General features: G+C 41.3%; 1 protein-coding gene across 1 annotated transcript in view; it reads right to left on the bottom strand.

Moving 5' to 3' along the window:
• Window positions 1-16,280, bottom strand: part of LOC309708773 (uncharacterized protein) — a gene marked incomplete at its 3' end in the record, with an annotated part of 208,895 nt that extends 192,615 nt beyond the window's left edge. Inside the window, exon 1 of the mRNA XM_082537062.1 lies at window positions 15,910-16,280. The remainder of the gene's footprint in view (window positions 1-15,909) is intronic.
• Between the last annotated feature and the right edge of the window lie 2,059 nt (window positions 16,281-18,339).

The following is an 18,339-nucleotide window of genomic DNA, read 5'->3' as shown; positions in this document are numbered from 1 at the left end:
AAATGTTATGTTACAGTACTGCTAAAAAAAAGACGTTCTTCTTCATTGACAACTTTGTCACCAAGCCAACAACATGTGCACCTCCGCAAGCAGATGTCCTGACTGAATCAATCTTGAACATGTTGGTGACGGACATGAGGCCCCTGTTCATAGTTATTGATCAGGGATTCAAAGAGATGATCAAGCAGTTCAACCCAGATTAGCATGATAAATACCTACCAGGCTGATCCCACTTCACCAAAATGATGTAAAAGAAATATGATGCAACCTTTGAGAAGGTTTGTCTCTCTATGTCTGTCTCTTCCGTCTCTCACACCGCAAACACAAAATAGCAATTTGTATTACAATTTAATACATTTCATGATGAAATAATATTAATAAAATAATCTTGGTTAAAGCATGTAAAGATTGTTTTACTGATATGTTGAATGTTTATTGTTTAAGCTACTTAACTGTATTTGGTGTAATTGAATTATTGAACTGGTAAATTTAAATCTTGATGCATAAACTGACAAACATTATTAATAATGAAAAAATATACTGTAATTGTCTCCCTAATGCTTACTATTGTTCCAAATCATCTCACATCTTTAGGTAAAGCAGACCATCAGGGTGTCAAAGGTTTCTTCACCCTGACTGCTGATGTCTGGACCAGTCGTGCAACAGAGGCCTACCTTGGTGTGTCTTGCTATTTCCTGAGTGAAGATTAGAAGATGCTTGAAGAAAAACATGGATTGGCCTCTATCTGGGTCGCTGGACACTCACTCTAGCTAGTCATAGTCAATACTGCTCTCAAAGAAACCACCATCAGCAGAAGACTAGGTGCTGCTAGGCAGCTAGTGGAGCATTTTAGCAAGCTGGTTAGTGCAAGGCTAAAAATGAAACAGGAGCAAATGAATGTCAGTAAGATGACAATAGTACATTCTCCTCCTCAAACAGCACTGGCCTCTCACTGATCAGATCCTGAGGTAACTCTGAGGGGGAAGCACTACTTTGACTTGAAGCCAGAGCAGTGGGCGCTCCTTGAAGAACTGAAGCAAGGGTTGGTGCCTTTTGAGCCTGCTACTGTTTATCTTAGTGGACAGCAGTACACAACCATTTCCGGTCTTCCACAGGTGGTCAAAGGGCTGACACAGGCTGTACACCAGGGATAACACAGAGATAGGGGAGTATTTGCACTTTCTCAGCAGAGAAAGAAAACCCTATTATTCTCGCAGCTGCCTTGGACCCAGATTCAGAAAGCAGAAGGTTTTAGCTCCTGAAGATGGCATCAGAGTGTTGAAGTGCTTGCTGTCAAAAAAGCAAATGCTGGGACACATGAGCATGCAAAACTGCAGACGGCCAATGGTTCAGGTATAATTGAAAAGACTGCTCTGGACACCCTCCTTGAGTTTGACACAGTCAGGGTGAAAATGGAAGAAGCATCTAAGGAGGACCGAGATGTCCAAGTTGTGAGAAGTGAAGTACTTTAAAAAGGCCACAGTCTCTAAAAAGGATGATCCTCTTAAATGGTTGAGCAAAAATGAGGGACATTTCCTCACACTATCAAAGCTAGCTAGATCTTTTCTGTGCATTCCTGCAACCTCCACCCCATCAGTCTTCTTCGCAGCAGGGAACATCTGCTCTCAAAAGATAGCAAGCCTTTCTGCATAACATGTAGAAAAGCTAACTTTCCTGGCTATGAACAAGAATCTTGAGTAGATTGGGACTATACAGGGAGTGCAGAATTATTAGGCAAATGAGTATTTTGTCCACATCACCATCTTCATGCATGTTGTCTTACTCCAAGCTGTATAGGCTCGAAAGCCTACTACCAATTAAGCATATTAGGTGATGTGCATCTCTGTAATGAGAAGGGGTGTGGTCTAATGACATCAACACCCTATATCAGGTGTGCATAATTATTAGGCAACGTCCTTTCCTTTGGCAAAATGGGTCAAAAGAAGGACTTGACAGGCTCAGAAAAGTCAAAAATAGTGAGATATCTTGCAGAGGGATGCAGCAGTCTCAAAATTACAAAGCTTCTGAAGCGTGATCATCGAACAATCAAGCGTTTCATTCAAAATAGTCAACAGGGTCGCAAGAAGCGTGTGGAAAAACCAAGGCGCAAAATAACTGCCCATGAACTGAGAAAAGTCAAGCGTGCAGCTGCCAAGATGCCACCAAGGCTGGACTGGGACAAAAAATCGGCCCGGGCATTTTGACTAGAGACCGGCCCACCAGGATAAAGATTGACAATGTGACGTCATTCAGGTGTAAAACCGCAAAGGATTCTGGGAACTTGTGGCAAGAGGTACTAGCGCACGCAGGCTTTCAATTGAACTCAGTTACACAGCGATAAAAATAAACCCAAAAAATGGCAAGAAGCTGTTGTATTATTAACTTCAATAGCCGGTCGCATGACAGCCATGGGAAGCCGACGGGTAAAGAGATCTTTTTTTTTTTTTTAATCGGATTACGTCGTTGAAGAGAAATTTTTTAAGCCATGTTTCCGAAGTAAGAGCCGACGGATGGTCTGGATATACCAAATATAACGTCCCAGAACACTCCAGCTCACAGGTTAGTCTGCTCCAAGCATTCCCACAAAGGTCAGAGTTTTGTAGTAGTTAATACATCATTTTTCTTAACATAGGCAAGGCAAGGCAAGGCAAATTTATTTGTATAGCACAATTCAACAACAAGGTGATTCAAAGTGCTTTACAGAGACATTAGAAACAAAAACAAATAAAAAGCATGATTTAAAATTGATTAAAACAAGCAAACAAACTAACTAAACACACACATTTCACACCTGTTCGCGTGATCTGAACCCTTATCGTAAGGGGAGCTACCAGTCCTTCTGTGGACAAGCTACTTTCTATTTTAAATTCCCTGAATTTAAAATACTCTCTAGACCCAGTCTAGACCCAGTTGGGGAGCTACCCAGGGGCCTGTTCTTCGTACGTCGCTTACTACATCCAAGATCAAATGACACATCCAAGACCAAACCATCGCGCTAACCGTGAGCTCGCTAATCCGGTTCCCCGAACACGCCTGCTGTTGACGATTAGTACAGCTGGACGCAGTAATGTGACATCACTGGGTGTCGTAAAAGGGGCTACGCATCGATAGTAGAAACATTGATCGGCAACCCGCTGATTGGTCGGCGAAAATGTCGAAGGGGCGCGCTCGGTATTTTCCGGCAGCAGAGCAAGAACTCATGAGTGAGGGATTTCAGGAGTTTCAGAGTTTAATTAAAACGCAAGAGAAAACTGCAAAGGCTGCAGAAGCAAGGAGAGAGGGCTGGCAGAAAGTTGCTGACAAATCAAACTCGTAGGTAATTTAATAATAATACTAATAATAATGGACTGGGTTCATATAGCGCTTTCCAAGGCACCCAAAGCGCTTTACGATACCACTATTCATTCACTCCCACATTCACACACTGGTGGAGGCAGCTACGGTTGTAGCCAGGCTGCCATATCGCGCCATCGGCCCCTCTGGCCAACACCAGTAGGCGGTAGGGTAGATCTATCATATGACACTATATTGTCCAATATCATATGGCATTATATTATATTATAATATGTTATATTATATCCCCTTTCACATTAGAGCCACAACAGGACCCACAAGAACATGGGAACAAGTAAAAGTGGAATACAGGAGTATTCTACAGAATGGTAATATTTATCTCTTAGATTGCTTTGCGTCTCTTGGCAAGGTAATACTGGCCTGTAATACTCTGTTAGTTTGTTCATAACAGCAACCAAGAAAAGGGCAGAGGAAAAAAAGACAGGTGGTGGTCCTGCACCCCCTCGTCAACAAGTTGGTTATGTAAATAATACCCTCACGGGAATATCGATATCTCTCAATGAGCACACTGTCGCGCTGAGCTAAAGGATCCTGTCTATCCCGTAATATACGCTGAATTCTGAGGACTCTCCTTATCAATCTTGCACCTTCCGCAATGGGTGGCTCGCGTATACGGACAGGACATGGCTGCGACAGGCTTCCCAAATCCACCTTCGCTTTTATAGCCGTGGTCTCTCATCTTGATTACACGAAGTAATTTACAATTACTACTCTGAAATATGAATTACATCTGTAATAATCACATACATGTAATAGAATGTTAATAGTACATTTCCCTTTTTTAGGAAATGACCTGTATGTATCTGTGTGACATCAATAAAAGGATCAAGTGCTGCATTATCTTTAGTTACATTGATAATATTTATTTATGGTGAAACAGTGGTGGAATATCGCTGTTGCTTTCGTATAAATGAAGCGGACATACCTGCGTGGCCGCGATCTAATCCTGTTTACATAAAGTAAACCTGCTCCCGAGCAGGTTTACGCTTACGGCTCTGTTGCTATGACAGCAAGTCCCGGATGAGCTTCGGGGAACCGAACGATCCAGGATCACGCAAAATCGTCAACAATCTAATCCAGCTAACTTACTTAGCGAGGTACGAAGAACAGGCCCCAGAGCTCTAATTCCACACCTGTTCGCGCGATCTGAACCCTTATCGTAAGGGGAGCTACCAGTCCTTCTGTGGACAAGCTACTTTCTATTTTAAATTCCCTGAATTTAAAATACTCTCTAGACCCAGTCTAGACCCAGCTGGGGAGCTACCCAGAGCTCTAAACCCACTTAACAAACAAACAAACAAACAAACAAACAAACAAACAAACAAACAAACAAACAAACAAACAAACAAAACAGTATATAAAATCAAAACAGATAAAATCAGAACAGTAGATAAAATCAGTAGTTAATGTAAGTTTTGAAATTTAAGCTTAACAAACAAACAAAACAGTATATAAAACCAAAACAGATAAAATCAGAAATAGATAAGATCAGTAGTTAGTGTAAGTTTTGAAATTTAAGCTTAAAAGTGTGGATTTGGTGCTTTATTCAAATGCAGCTGAGAATAGGTGAGTCTTCAACCTGGATTTAAATAAACTGAGTGTTTCAGCTGATCTGAGGCTTTCTGGGAGTTTGTTCCAGATATAAGGAGCATAAAAGCTGAATGCAGCTTCTCCGTGTCTGGTTCTGACTCTGGGAACTGATAAAAGACCGGATCCAGATGACCTGAGGGATCTGGAAGGTTCATACTGGGTCAGCAGGTCACTGATGTATTTTGGTCCTAAACCATTCAGAGCTTTATAGACCAGCATCAGGACTTTAAAGTCTATCCTCTGACGGACAGGCAGCCAGTGTAAAGACCTCAGAGCTGGACTGATGTGGTCCACTTTTTTGGTCTTAGTGAGGACTCGAGCAGCAGAGTTCTGAATGAGCTGTAGTTGTCTGACTGATTTTTTAGGTAGACCTGTAAAGATGCTGTTACAGTAATCAAGCCTACTAAAAATGAATGCATGGACTAGTTTTTCCAGGTCCTGTTGAGACATCAGGGCCCGTATCCCTAAAGAATCTTTGTGCAAAAAGTGGCTCCTAGTGGCCAAATTCTAAGAAAATTCTCAGAGTCATGACGTTTTCTTAGAATTTCCCCTAAAAGTTAGGGGTGCAACGATACACAAAATTCACGGTTCGGTTCGATACTTTGGTGTCACGGTTCGATATTTTTTCGATACAAAAAAATGTTCAAGCATTTTTAATTTGTCATTTATTAAAATTATAAATATATATTTTAACTCAAAAGTACAGTTTTTAAATTTAACCCTAACCCTTGTGCGTGTTTTTTATTTTGACAGCGAATGCACACCTGCATTCGCTTATGTGCAGCCCTGGTTATTTAGCTCGTCATATTGCAGCCACAGAAATTATTTTGTCCATGAAACCATAAAGCTGCACTTTCTTTTTGCCTTATAGTCTGATTTGTCATAACTTCTCCGTTTTGTGGTAAGCTTTTCTTTGGCTGTCACTTCTTCACCCTGACCTGTCTTATTTGGCTCAGCAGAACTGAAATGCTTTTACACACGCACTCACATAATTTCAGCGATTCTCTGCGCGATCAACCTCTCACATGTTTAAGCTGCGGGAGATTTCACTTGTCATGTTTGCATAGTAAGCTAACAATTAATAAGACGATGTCAGAGGAATTGGTGCACAAATTATCATCACTCACAGTGCTCTCGCTCTCTATACACAGTGATTGCAAAGTGAAAGCAAAAAACAAGCGCAAATTCAAACGCGACTTCAATATGTCACATATTGACAGAATTTTGGTAGCCCGACTGAAAAAAATCACTAGCTCCGGGACGTCGGGCTAGCGATATTGCAAGCCCTGTATCTGATTGAGGAATCACTCATCTTTGGAAAAGAGAGTTTATTACAGAGAAATGGCTCTTTCCAAAATAAAAGCTATACTATCCGCTTCTTCTGGGCTATATTCTCAGCAGCATAAGGAGAATCATGTGCTAACAGCTGTCTAAATGACTCGGCTAAAGTTAGTAGCATGCTTGTTGTTTTTTGTCTGCTTCCACTTGTCTTTGCACTAGGATGATGTCGGCGTAAATGTGCAGTCATATTCGTTGTGTTCCCACTAGTGCTTTCAGGTTAATCTCGTTGAAATGACCTTAGCGCCACAACACGGCAAATCTCCGTTAACGAGCTACCGCCGATCGCTCCGTGCATGGGGCTAGACGGCCAACACGTTAACGAGCTAACTGCGCTAACACACTAGTTCACACCAATGTAATTGAGCATTGCATGGCACATCCAACATACTGTTTTACTTTAGTCCATGACTCGCTTACCTTCAGGGTCATACGTCACATGAAAACCAAAATAATTCCAAACGCCAGATCTGAATGAGAGTGGGGGAGGTCCATGTTAAAAGGAGAGCTTAACTTCTGTCTCGCTAGCTTGCCCTGCGCTCTTCCTTCTGACTATGCTGTCTGTGTTGAGCGCTCAGTGGATCTGCGCTGGACAGTGCAGCCTAGGCGGAGTAGTCGAACACAGATTCACTGAGCGCTCAACACAGACAGCATCGTCAGAAGGAAAATTGATAAAATAAATTACAAATGTTGTATTGTTCGATACATATGCGTACCGAACCGAAAGCACTGTATCGAACGGTTCAATATCGATACGAATATCATTGCACCCCTACTAAAAGTGACACGACTATCCCAGTTAATATAAAAGCTATTCCTCAAGATTCCTAGCGCTTAAAAGGGCTCCTAAGGCGAGATCTGCTAAGAGCAGGGAAGAGGACTTTTAGTGGCTTAGGAGTTCCCCTAAGCAGCTGCACAAAATGGCCAACAGAAGAGGCAGGAGAGATGTCCTGCAAACACTGGATGACAGGGAATTATTGAGACGCTACAGATTGGATCGTGCAGGAATCATGTTTGTGGTGGATCTCCTTAGAGATGCAATTACTTCACCAACTCGACGCCACAACGCTATTACACCAGAGACGAAAGTAATCACAACCCTGAGGTATTTGGCAACCGGGAAAATGCAACAATGCAGCAGTGATGACTTGGGTCTGTCCCAATCCTCTGTCAGCAGAGTCATCACCCAAACACTGACAGCTTTGTCACAACCTAATATTGTGACACAATTTGTTTCATTCCCGCTGGATGCCCGCACTTTACACACACATAAAAGGGCATTTATGGACATTGCAGGATTCCCTGGCGTTGTGGGTGTAATTGATGGAAAACGTGAGAATAACTGCGCCATCAGAGGACGAGGCTGTCTTTGTTAACAGGAGGCATTTCCACAGCATCAATGTGCAAATAGTCTTCAATGCGGCCTGTAAGATTTTGGACATTGTGGCTAAACGGCCAGGCTCCACACATGATGCGAGAATGCTCTCCGAGAGTGGCATCAGACAGCTTTTTGAGAGACGCTATGTGCCAGCTAATTGCCACTTGTTAGGGGACAGTGGCTACCCATGCAAACCATGGCTCCTTACACCTTACCTCCAGCCACACCAAGGGCCCCAACTAAACTATAACAGGTAAGCCAAACAATACAAAAATCATGGAAATGAAATGTAAGCAATATGTTAGAGCATCCAAGTAGTGCAATATTTCCATCAAATAATTAAAGGTCTCTGTATTCTATTGTAGGGCCCACAAGACAACAAGAGCGGTGGTGGAGCGTGGCATAGGCCAGCTTAAGAGGCGCTTTCATGTTCTCCACAGAGAGGTGCAGCTGAGGCCTGAAAAAGTCAGCAAAGTCATCATAGCCTGTGCAATATTACACAATATTTGCAAGGTTAGACAGATTGCAGAACCTCTGGAGGATGGCGATGAGGATGAAGACAACGATGAGGATGGTGGTGAAGAAGATATTTACATTCCACAGGGGAACCTAGCCCAGAGTGGACTGCCTTACAGGGCAAACGTCACAAATTTACATTTCAGGCAAGCTGTAGCCCCATGTCTTTTGAGAACTTGTGATGGTATTAAGAACTACCGCAGTTTTACTGCACATCACCTGCAATTGTTAAATGCAAGACACAGAACACAATCTGTAAATGGTTTATTTTTTAGGTGTTCAATTTTAAGGCGGTAGTACTCCTCCTGAAGGGAAAGGACTTTTTTTTTGTTGTTCAAACACATCAATTGTGAGTTGCAATCTGCTCTCCTGCAGGGATGCTGACGGAGCAGGTGCTGCGGATGGGAATGGTGTTTGATCCGCTGGGCTATCCTGATATTGTGTCCCAGGCGCGCCTCTTGCCTTGGCTAGTGACAGTTGGGCCAAATTTTCCTCGTAACATACCTTTATGTTCGTTCACCAACTGGGCCAGCAACAAACCTTGCTCCTCAGTCCAGTTCGGCTTGCGAGTCCTTTTTTTCCCTCCATTTTCTGTGTTTGTAGGATATTTGTTAACAAGCCTTTATAAATATACCAGCCAGCAATCACAGACGTTGCTAAAAGCTGAGCCGTGTTACCCTCGTTAAGACCACACTGGACTTGCAACGTTGTGATTTCTACTTCATTAAGGACAGCCTCTTGAGATAGGCCATCTTGTTTTCAACGGGATCCATATGGGAGTGAAAGTACAAAATATGCCAGCTAGGATATTAATATGAGCAAATAAGACACGAATCATTATTTGAACAGGGTGTAATGAGTTTAAGTTTTCACATATTTTAGATTCTAATGTTAGGCTATAACCCCTACAGCTTACTATTCATTTTCCAGATATTTTCTTGAATGTGAAATATTATTTACAATTACAGTCAGCATAAGATTAGAGTGTATAATTATGTTTCTTGATTTGAGGGTACATCCTTTGCTCATTATCACCAAAAGCTCATTTCCATCAAACTTGTAGGATCAACCAATCACGGCTTTTGAAATGATGACTCATACCTAGCAACGGGGTCAACCACACCTCCTCACTAAGATAGGATTTCCCATCCATTCCTTGCTCAGAGTTCACTGAAAATGTTCTGGAATCACTTCTAAGCTAAAACTCCTGGCAAGGAATTTTTAGGTTAAGTTAGGAGCTCTCTGAGAGGATTCTCAGAATCTTTAGGGATACGGGCCCAGATCTTTTATCCTTGAAATATTCTTGAGGTGATAGTAAGCTGACTTTGTTATTGTCTTAATGTGTTTTTCTAAGTTTAGGTCTGCATCCATCACTACCCCCAAATTTCTCACCTGGTTTGTGGTTTTTAGATGTATAGATTGAAGTTCTCTGGTGACCTGTAATCGTTTTTCTTTGGCGCCAAAGACTATTACTTCAGTTTTGTTTTTGTTTAGTTGGAGAAAATTGTGGCACAACCAGTCATTAATTTCCTCAATGCATTTACCAAGAGCCTGTACAGGGCCTCGGTCTCCTGGTGACATTGTGATATATATTTGTGTGTCATCTGTATAGCTGTGGTAGTTTATTTTGTTGTTCTTTATAATCTGTGCCAGTGGGAGCATGTAAATGTTAAACAGAGGGGGTCCCAAGATGGAACCTTGGGGAACTCCACATGTGATACTTGTCTGCTCAGATGTGAAGTTACCTATTGATACAAAGTATTTCCTGTTTTCTAAGTATGTTTTGAACCAGTTTAGTACAGTTCCTGAAAGACCTGCCCAGTTCTCCAGTCGTTTGAGTAATATGTTGTGGTCAACTGTATCAAATGCTGCACTGAGATCCAGTAAAACTAGGACTGACATTTTTCCACTGTCTGTGTTCAGACATATGTCATTAAACACTTTTGTCAGAGCGGTTTCAGTGCTGTGGTTCTGTCTAAAACCTGACTGGAAGGCATCGTAGCAATTATTCTGTTTTAAGAAGTAACTGAGCTGTTGAGAAACTGCTTTTTCAATGATCTTACTTAAAAATGGGAGATTTGAGATCGGCCTGTAGTTTTTCATTTGTGTCTTGTCAAGATTGTCCTTTTTCAGTATAGGTTTGATTACAGCAGTTTTTAGTGGTTCTGGAAACACACCTGATAATAAAGGAAAGTTGACGATCTGTAACAGGTCTGACTCTAAAGTCTTTGAGACCTTTTTGAAAAAACTTGTTGGCAGGACATCTAAACAGCAAGAGGAGGAGTTCAGTTGACCTAAGATGTCCTCCAGGTCTTTGCTGTTAATCCGGTGGAACTGTTTGATGGTGTTTAAACAGTTTTTCGGTGGACACAGTACATATCCTGGATCTGCTGTTGATGTACCAACTGCTTGTCTAATCTTTTGGATTTTGTCTGTGAAGAATTTGGCAAAGTCATTGCAGGCCATGGTCGAGTGAAGTTCAGCTGCCACTGGCACAGGAGGGTTTGTTAGCCTGTCAACTGTAGAAAATAAGACACGAGCATTATGGCTGTTTTTAGTGATGATGTCAGAGAAGTAGGACCTTCTTGCACTCCTCAGTTGTAAATTATAATTGTGAAGTTTCTCTTTATAGATGTCATAATGAACCTGGAGGTTTGTTTTTCTCCATCTGCGCTCAGCTTTCCTACACTCTCTTTTTTCATTTTTCACCAGTGTGGAGTTTCTCCATGGAGACTTTTTCCTTCCAGAGATAACCTTCACCTTAATGGGAGCAATAGTGTCCATTACATTTAACATGTTAGCATTAAAGCTATTGACGAGCTCATTGACTGACCCTCTGGACAGGTCAGGTGTTAATGGGAAGACCTGGTTAAAAATTGCACTACTGTGTTCAGTTATACACCGTTTTGTGATCACTGCTGTTGATATATTTGTGTGGGCTGAGATTTTACTTTCAAAGAAAACACAGTAATGATCAGATAAGCCCACATCAGACACAGTAATGTTTGAAATGCTCAGGCTCTTGGAGATCAGTAGGTCGAGAGTGTGTCCTCTATTATGTGTGGCCTCTGTTACATGCTGAGTCAGCCCAAAGTTGCCCAGAGTGTTACTCAGGTCTTTAGTCCCTTTGTCTTGAGGGTTGTCCACATGGATGTTAAAATCCCCAACAATAATTACACAGTCGAAATCAACAGTCGAAACATAATTGGTGATATAGGTTACAAGCAAGTCTGGCGCTGAACAGAAATTGTCACGCTATGCTTCTTTGTTTATTGTGCATAAATAGTAAATTGTCCTGACACAATATTGCGTTTCGCTTCTGTTATTACCATGGTACATTGACAAAAACATATAAGTTTATTCACAGGATAAAACAGGTATTTTGTATCACTAATTGCCCATTACGATTACAGCATACAATATTATTGTCACTGCTACATTTCTGTAATGCTACCAGAAATTATTTCCACTACTAATTAATTACCGTTGAGCTCAAAGGTTATATTAATAAACGGTTAACGAATGTGTATTTATGACGACGATTTGTGAGACTGGTAAACTTACCTTTGTTCGTACGATGGTCTTTCGTTCTACACGGTGCGTTTCAAGGTCCTGTACCCATCCGTCGGTAAACTGTACCTGGGCTTGTTGCAGTGACCTGAAGTTACTAAACTTCATGAGTGTATGCACTCACTCCAAGAACCGTATAATTATAAATATGAGCGTGGTGAAAGTTGGGCAGCACGCTAACGTCTTTTGTCCACTCTGTGTACTCGTAAGGGTCTGACCCTTTCACTCCTTTGATTTTTTCCTCGTATCTTTTCTTTGTCTTTTCGTCGAGTCTGTCTTTGTACTGACCGTCATTCTTCCATTCTTCTCCTTTTGTTTTGTACATTCCTTTGTTGTGCGGCAAAGAAAAAACAAGAAGGTATTGGAACCGGAGAATGAACGTTTTGCGGTGCTGCAAATGCTTGCATTTGATGCGGTACTTGGATTGTTTTGCCACGAGTTCCCGGCATGCAATGTGCGAAAATCACGTGATTGCTAAACAAGGGGGAGGGTGCATCCGGCCTGCTCGGCTGTAATTGGTCCAGCCCAGAGTCGATCATGACCAATTAGCCAATCCAACACCTTTCATTATATATACCCTAAACAAAAAAAAAAAAAACATCGGCCCATAAAAACAAAAAATCGCCAGCGGCCCACCGGGCAAATGCCCGGTATGCCCGATGGCCAGTCCAGCTATGGATGCCACTTGCCACCAGTTTGGCCATATTTCAGAGCTGCAACATCACTGGAGTGCCCAAAAGCACAAGGTGTGCAATACTCAGATACATGGCCAAGGTAAGAAAGGCTGAAAGACGACCACCACTGAACAAGACTCACAAGCTGAAACGTCAAGACTGGGCCAAGAAATATCTCAAGACTGGTTTTTCTAAGGTTTTATGGACTGATGAAATGAGAGTGAGTCTTGATGGGCCAGATGGATGGGCATGTGGCTGGACTGGTAAAGGGCAGAGAGCTCCAGTCCGACTCAGACGCCAGCAAGATGGAGGTGGAGTACTGGTTTGGGATGGTATCATCAAAGATGAGCTTGTGGGGCCTTTTCGGGTTGAGGATGGAGTCAAGCTCAACTCCCAGTCCTACTGCCAGTTTCTGGAAGACACCTTCTTCAAGCAGTGGTACTGGAAGAAGTCTGCATCCTTCAAGAAAAACATGATTTTCATGCAGGACAATGCTCCATCACACGCGTCCAAGTACTCCACAGCGTGGCTGGCAAGAAAGGGTATAAAAGAAGAAAAACTAATGACATGGCCGCCTTGTTCACCTGATCTGAACCCCATTGAGAACCTGTGGTCCATCATCAAATGTGAGATTTACAAGGAGGGAAAACAGTACACCTCTCTGAACAGTGTCTGGGAGGCTGTGGTTGCTGCTGCACGCAATGTTGATGGTGAACAGATCAAAACACTGACAGAATCCATGGATGGCAGGCTTTTGAGTGTCCTTGTAAAGAAAGGTGGCTATATTGGTCGCTGATTTGTTTTTGTTTCGTTTTTGAATGTCAGAAATGTATATTTGTGAATGTGGAGATGTTATATTGGTGTCACTGGTAAAAATAAATAATTGAAATGGGTATATATTTGTTTTTTGTTAAGTTGCCTAATAATTATGCACAGTAATAGTCACCTGCACACACAGATATCCCCCTAAAATAGCTAAAACTAAAAACAAACTAAAAACTACTTCCAAAAACATTCAGCTTTGATATTAATGAGTTTTTTGGGTTCATTGAGAACATGGTTGTTGTTCAATAATAACATTATTCCTCAAAAATACAACTTGCCTAATAATTCTGCACTCCCTGTATAGTCAGAGTGTAGTAAAGTTCAATATAGTTGTGAGCACTGAGCAGCAAATGCACTTTTGTTATATTGGTTTTCGCCAACTGGGGCAGGGAGCCGGATGAAGAAGATGGTCGTCTGGTCGATGTCTGGGCTGGGCCTCCCTGCTGCTGCAGGACCCAGGGGCGGTCTGCTTGTTTCCATCCCAGAGTAAAGAAAACCTTCTCCTGGGTCTGGGGGTGGATTGCCCCTCTGGGGGTGCTGGTGACTGGACCTGGGAGTATGGATGGGGGACGATGAGTGAGTGTAATACGTTCATTTCTGTGAATGGTGAGTATTTGTGTGCCTTTTTGTCTGTGTCTATGTGTCAGGTCAGGTCTTAGTCTCCACTTCTCTGGGAACGTCTCTCTTTGGTTGGCTGCTGCCTCTAAACATATCATGCATTATTAGTACTGTATGCTGCTCAGTAACATTCAATGTTTATTATTCTCTTTTACTGATGCTTATGGTGGTTGTTGCTGTGGTTTCCCTGCTGTGTTGTTTGCTTTGTGCTTGTTTTTCTTCAGCAGTTGGTCAAGCAGATTTTCTGTGTCTTTTCTCCCTCCTATCCCTCTTCTCCTCACATTTTGTTTCCCTCTCCTTCAGTTAACTCTTTTCCCAACTTTTTTTCTTTTTTCTCTTTTCCGTACCCTAGTCCTGTCTGTTCTGATTGTAATAACTTAAAATTAAATAAATAAATAAAAATCGAATACACTATGACAATCAAGTGGACCTGTATAGCAAAAGCTGTAGCGTTCCACTTGGGAAAATAAATCTGTTGGGCAATTGTCCTGGCCTTTTGACAATAATTCTGATTGCTACAGTGCCTGGACAGAAAAGGCAAATAAATAAATAAATAAATAAATAAAAAGTTTCTGGGCTGTGAAGAACAAACTAACAGCTCAATACTTTCTGGGCATTTTAGGCTAAACAATGAGTAACACAGCTAGTAACAAAATGTAGATTTAGGTGTAGATAAAATGTAAAAAAGTACAAAAATTAGTTCACCAACAGAAAAATTAGAAGCAATTACAAAACCCTCTGTAACCAGCAGGGGCTAATTTTAAATCATAAATAACACAACGTGAAATTTAAAATTCAGGGTTGTTGTTTTTTTATGGCCCAGTCACGTTTCAAGTAAAAAAGTAGAATGGCAATGCAAATTTCTATGTACGTAGATAGAAATTAGAAAGAAATTTGCAAATATTTGCTCTCTGATTTGCAACAGATTTGCCAGCCTTGCATTGACAGTTAATCACTATATTATCACAGACAGATTGCATATAATTCCAAACTTGACTGCTTTCAGTGAAAAATTAAGAGCAGGCTCACTCCGTCTTGACCAGTGTTGGGTAAGTTACTTTAAAATAGTAACTTAGTTACATTACTAGTTACTTCTCTCAAAAGTAACTCAGTTACTTCAAGTTACTCGTTACTTTCAAAGTAACTAGTTACTAGGGAAAGTAACTTTGGTTTTACTCAGAATTCTCTTGTTAATGTGTTTCTTCCATAACTTTGCCAGTCTTCTAGCTTGCTTACTTGCCACAAGTGCACTGTGCCACCTACCAATAGAAAGGAAAAGATAATGTGCATATTTCCACGAGAGAAATCCCACGCCTGGACCGTCATTGACTGCTGCCATGATTCTAGCCTACGTCACAGCGTCATGTGCACCTTTTACATCCAACACAAAAACTGCAGTCGTGGTGCTTTCGATTGTACTCAGAACTCGGAAATTCTGCCTTCTGAATAGGAAGATGTAGGTAACACCAGACTGCAGATGAGCTGCATACATGGCTGGACTGGGACAGAAAATTGGCCCGGACATTTTGACTAGAGACTGGCCCACCATTATAGGGAAAATCATAAAGCCTTTGAATGAAAATAAACACTTTTGTGACAGTGATGTACACTGTTTTGATGGTATATATGCATTAATCTATCAATCGTTTGTTGTAAGATTCAGATAATTATTTTTTAAAAGCTAGACATTTTAAATGAGAATAAGAAAGAAAAGTATTTCTTTGTGCCCCCCTTTCCCTGTTAATGCCCTACCTGGCCCCCTGGCAACACTTTGCTAGATCCGCACCTGCACAGTTACCAGCTGTCAGCTACCTAAAAAAGGATCCTGGGGTTATTTGTCTCTCAGAAACAGTTCATAACTTCCCTTCAACTCATTCATGTCACCTAAAAGGTAAACTTGTTTCTCCATCACCTGTTCAGCTCTGATGATCCAGTAAGGACATCTCCTGGTTTCATCTTCATGTTTCCCTCTCACCAGATAACCAAACCGACATCATGACCAGCAGCTTTTTTGCAGCTGTGGCTCCAGCAAACATCAGCTGATACTAGAAATTAATATTAAATAAATTCTAACAACAGCTGATCAAGCTTAAACGTGCTGCTGTTGTTTAGCGCGACATCCGCCGGTTTCCTCTTTCTGGCGCAAAGTGAGCGATAAACAAACAAGAGAGCCGATCAGCTGATCATTGATCAGTTTCATGACTGAAGTAGAAACGGGAGAGGGAGGGGGGAGAATGAAAGAAGAAGAGGCAGCTGTGCAGCAAAGACACAGAATAACTCCAGCTTTGTGTCTTTTTCATTGTAGCTGAATTACGGGACAAACTGTTCCTTTTCACCTCAATAAGAAACGCGTAATATTTTCTCTGAATACCAGACGGGACGGTTGGCAACTCTAATAACTTATGAACAAAATAAAGTGCAACATCATTAACTTTATAGCACCACCCAGCTGTATAGAAACTCTGTCATGCTAGCTAGCACGCAGTACGGAAAAGTCAGAATAACGAAAACAAACTCCACCTAAACTTGGTTCATATCTGACCCAGAGAGACTGCAAGTTCAGTTCACACTTGGACCGGCGGTCGCCTCGGGTCTCTTTTCCTTCTGCGTCCCCTTTCCTTCATCCACCTGCTGGCCTCCACCACTTGCTAATGTTACTGAATTTGTGGAAGCTCCGCGATAGCCACCACACGAAGTAACGAATAACGAGCCTATCTAAATCCCAGTAACGACTAACGCGTTCCTGATTTTGGCATAATAACTAGTTACCGTGCTCGTTACCACAATAATAACGTAGTTACTGTAACGCGTTACTTAATAACGCGTTAGTCCCAACACTGGTCTTGACTCACCAAAGTTGCTTTTAATACAGCAGCTGACAGCAAGATGTCACAGACTTCTTCAGTTCAGAAGCAAAAAGATTGCAAGTTGCAGTACATAGATTGCACATGGTTGGTTATGCCATGGGCTCCAACTACTGTTTTCTCTAGTCCATTTCTATCATCAATGTAGAACTTTATACTGGTGCTTTACAGATTGGAAAGGTCATATGCGAAGACGTAACACAAAATGTTCCTTATGATCAGGTCACACATTAATGAAATTCATCAACTGTTGGCAAAATAACAAAAAAGTAACTCATAAGTTATTGTAGAGGAAGAACAGAATTTGCCACAGTGGCCATCTGTTTTTCCAGCTCTAGTAAACACATCCAACCCCATTCAAATTTCAAATCTGCTGTGTGACTTGGTCAGTTTACATTTTTTTTGAAAATTCCAGGCATGCACCATTAGTCAGTAATATTGCCATATGACCATTTAACCAGAATATTATTCTTGTCATAGTGGAATGGCTTCTGCAAAAGCATTTAGACCATCAAGGGACACTGACAGCATTTCCCACAAGCAAACAGAACTGTATTGATTGAATTTACAATAAGCATGGAATCAATCAAACTGCATCACATCCATCACTCTGGACTGGAAACCATCCCATTCTGAATAACAGCACTGTATTGTTTTGATCTATCAGCCTAATCCACTCTGTGTGTATGTATGTTTTCCTTTAGTCATTTTCAAATGTGTGTGTGTGTGTGTGTGTGTGTGTCCTCTCCAGTGTTCTGTCTTAAACCAAATAATTGCCATATATAAACACTCTGCATACGCTGTGGTCTCCATCCCCTCCAATCATCAGTTACTCAGCTGTGTTGTTATCTTTATAATCAAGCATTGCACTGTACATTGTAGACAATGAACAAAGACCTACACTTTTGCATAATAGGATTCACCAATCATCAGAGGTGGGACCAAGTCCTTGTTTTGCAAGTCTCAAGTAAGTCTCAAGTCTTTATCCTCAAGTCACAAGTCAAGTCTCAAGTAATGTCAGGCAAGTCAGAGTCGAGTCTCAAGTCACTGGTGTAAAAGTCCAAGTAAAGTCACAAGTCTGAAATTTTGAATTTCAAGTCCTTTCGAGTCTTTAAAAAAAAACGAAAAAATAATGTTGCAGTTATGCTAAATGTAAATATTAGACCATGTAATTTTTAAATCTGTGTTTTTCTCAACACATGACGAAATAGTGAACGTAGAAAATATACACAAATTGTGAAATTGCACCTCTTTAAAATGCAGCTCAATTAAACCTAGCTCCTAGAATAATTTTCACCGACGGTTCTGAGATAAGCTGCATGTTATTCTTGGATGCGGTTGTAGGACCGGCTTTAAAATCGCATGACAAAAATATCATACATATTAAAAAAAACTGTATCACCAACGTAGCCTGGACAACATTTGCTAGTTAGATGAAGTCAGCTATCTCATCGTAGCATATTTATATGCATATTTATAATCATACGGTTCTTGGAGTGAGTGCATACACTCATGAAAGTTTAGTAACTTCAGGTCACTGCAACAAGCCCAGGTACAGTTTACCGACGGATGGGTACAGGACCTTGAAATGCACCGTGTGGAAAGTAAAGAC

The sequence above is a fragment of the Aulonocara stuartgranti genome (genome assembly GCF_965226115.1).
Source record: "Aulonocara stuartgranti genome assembly, chromosome: 6".
Classification (NCBI taxonomy): domain Eukaryota; kingdom Metazoa; phylum Chordata; class Actinopteri; order Cichliformes; family Cichlidae; genus Aulonocara; species Aulonocara stuartgranti.
The sequence above is the reverse complement of the archived record's forward strand: the minus strand, read 5'-3'. Positions and strand labels throughout refer to the sequence as shown.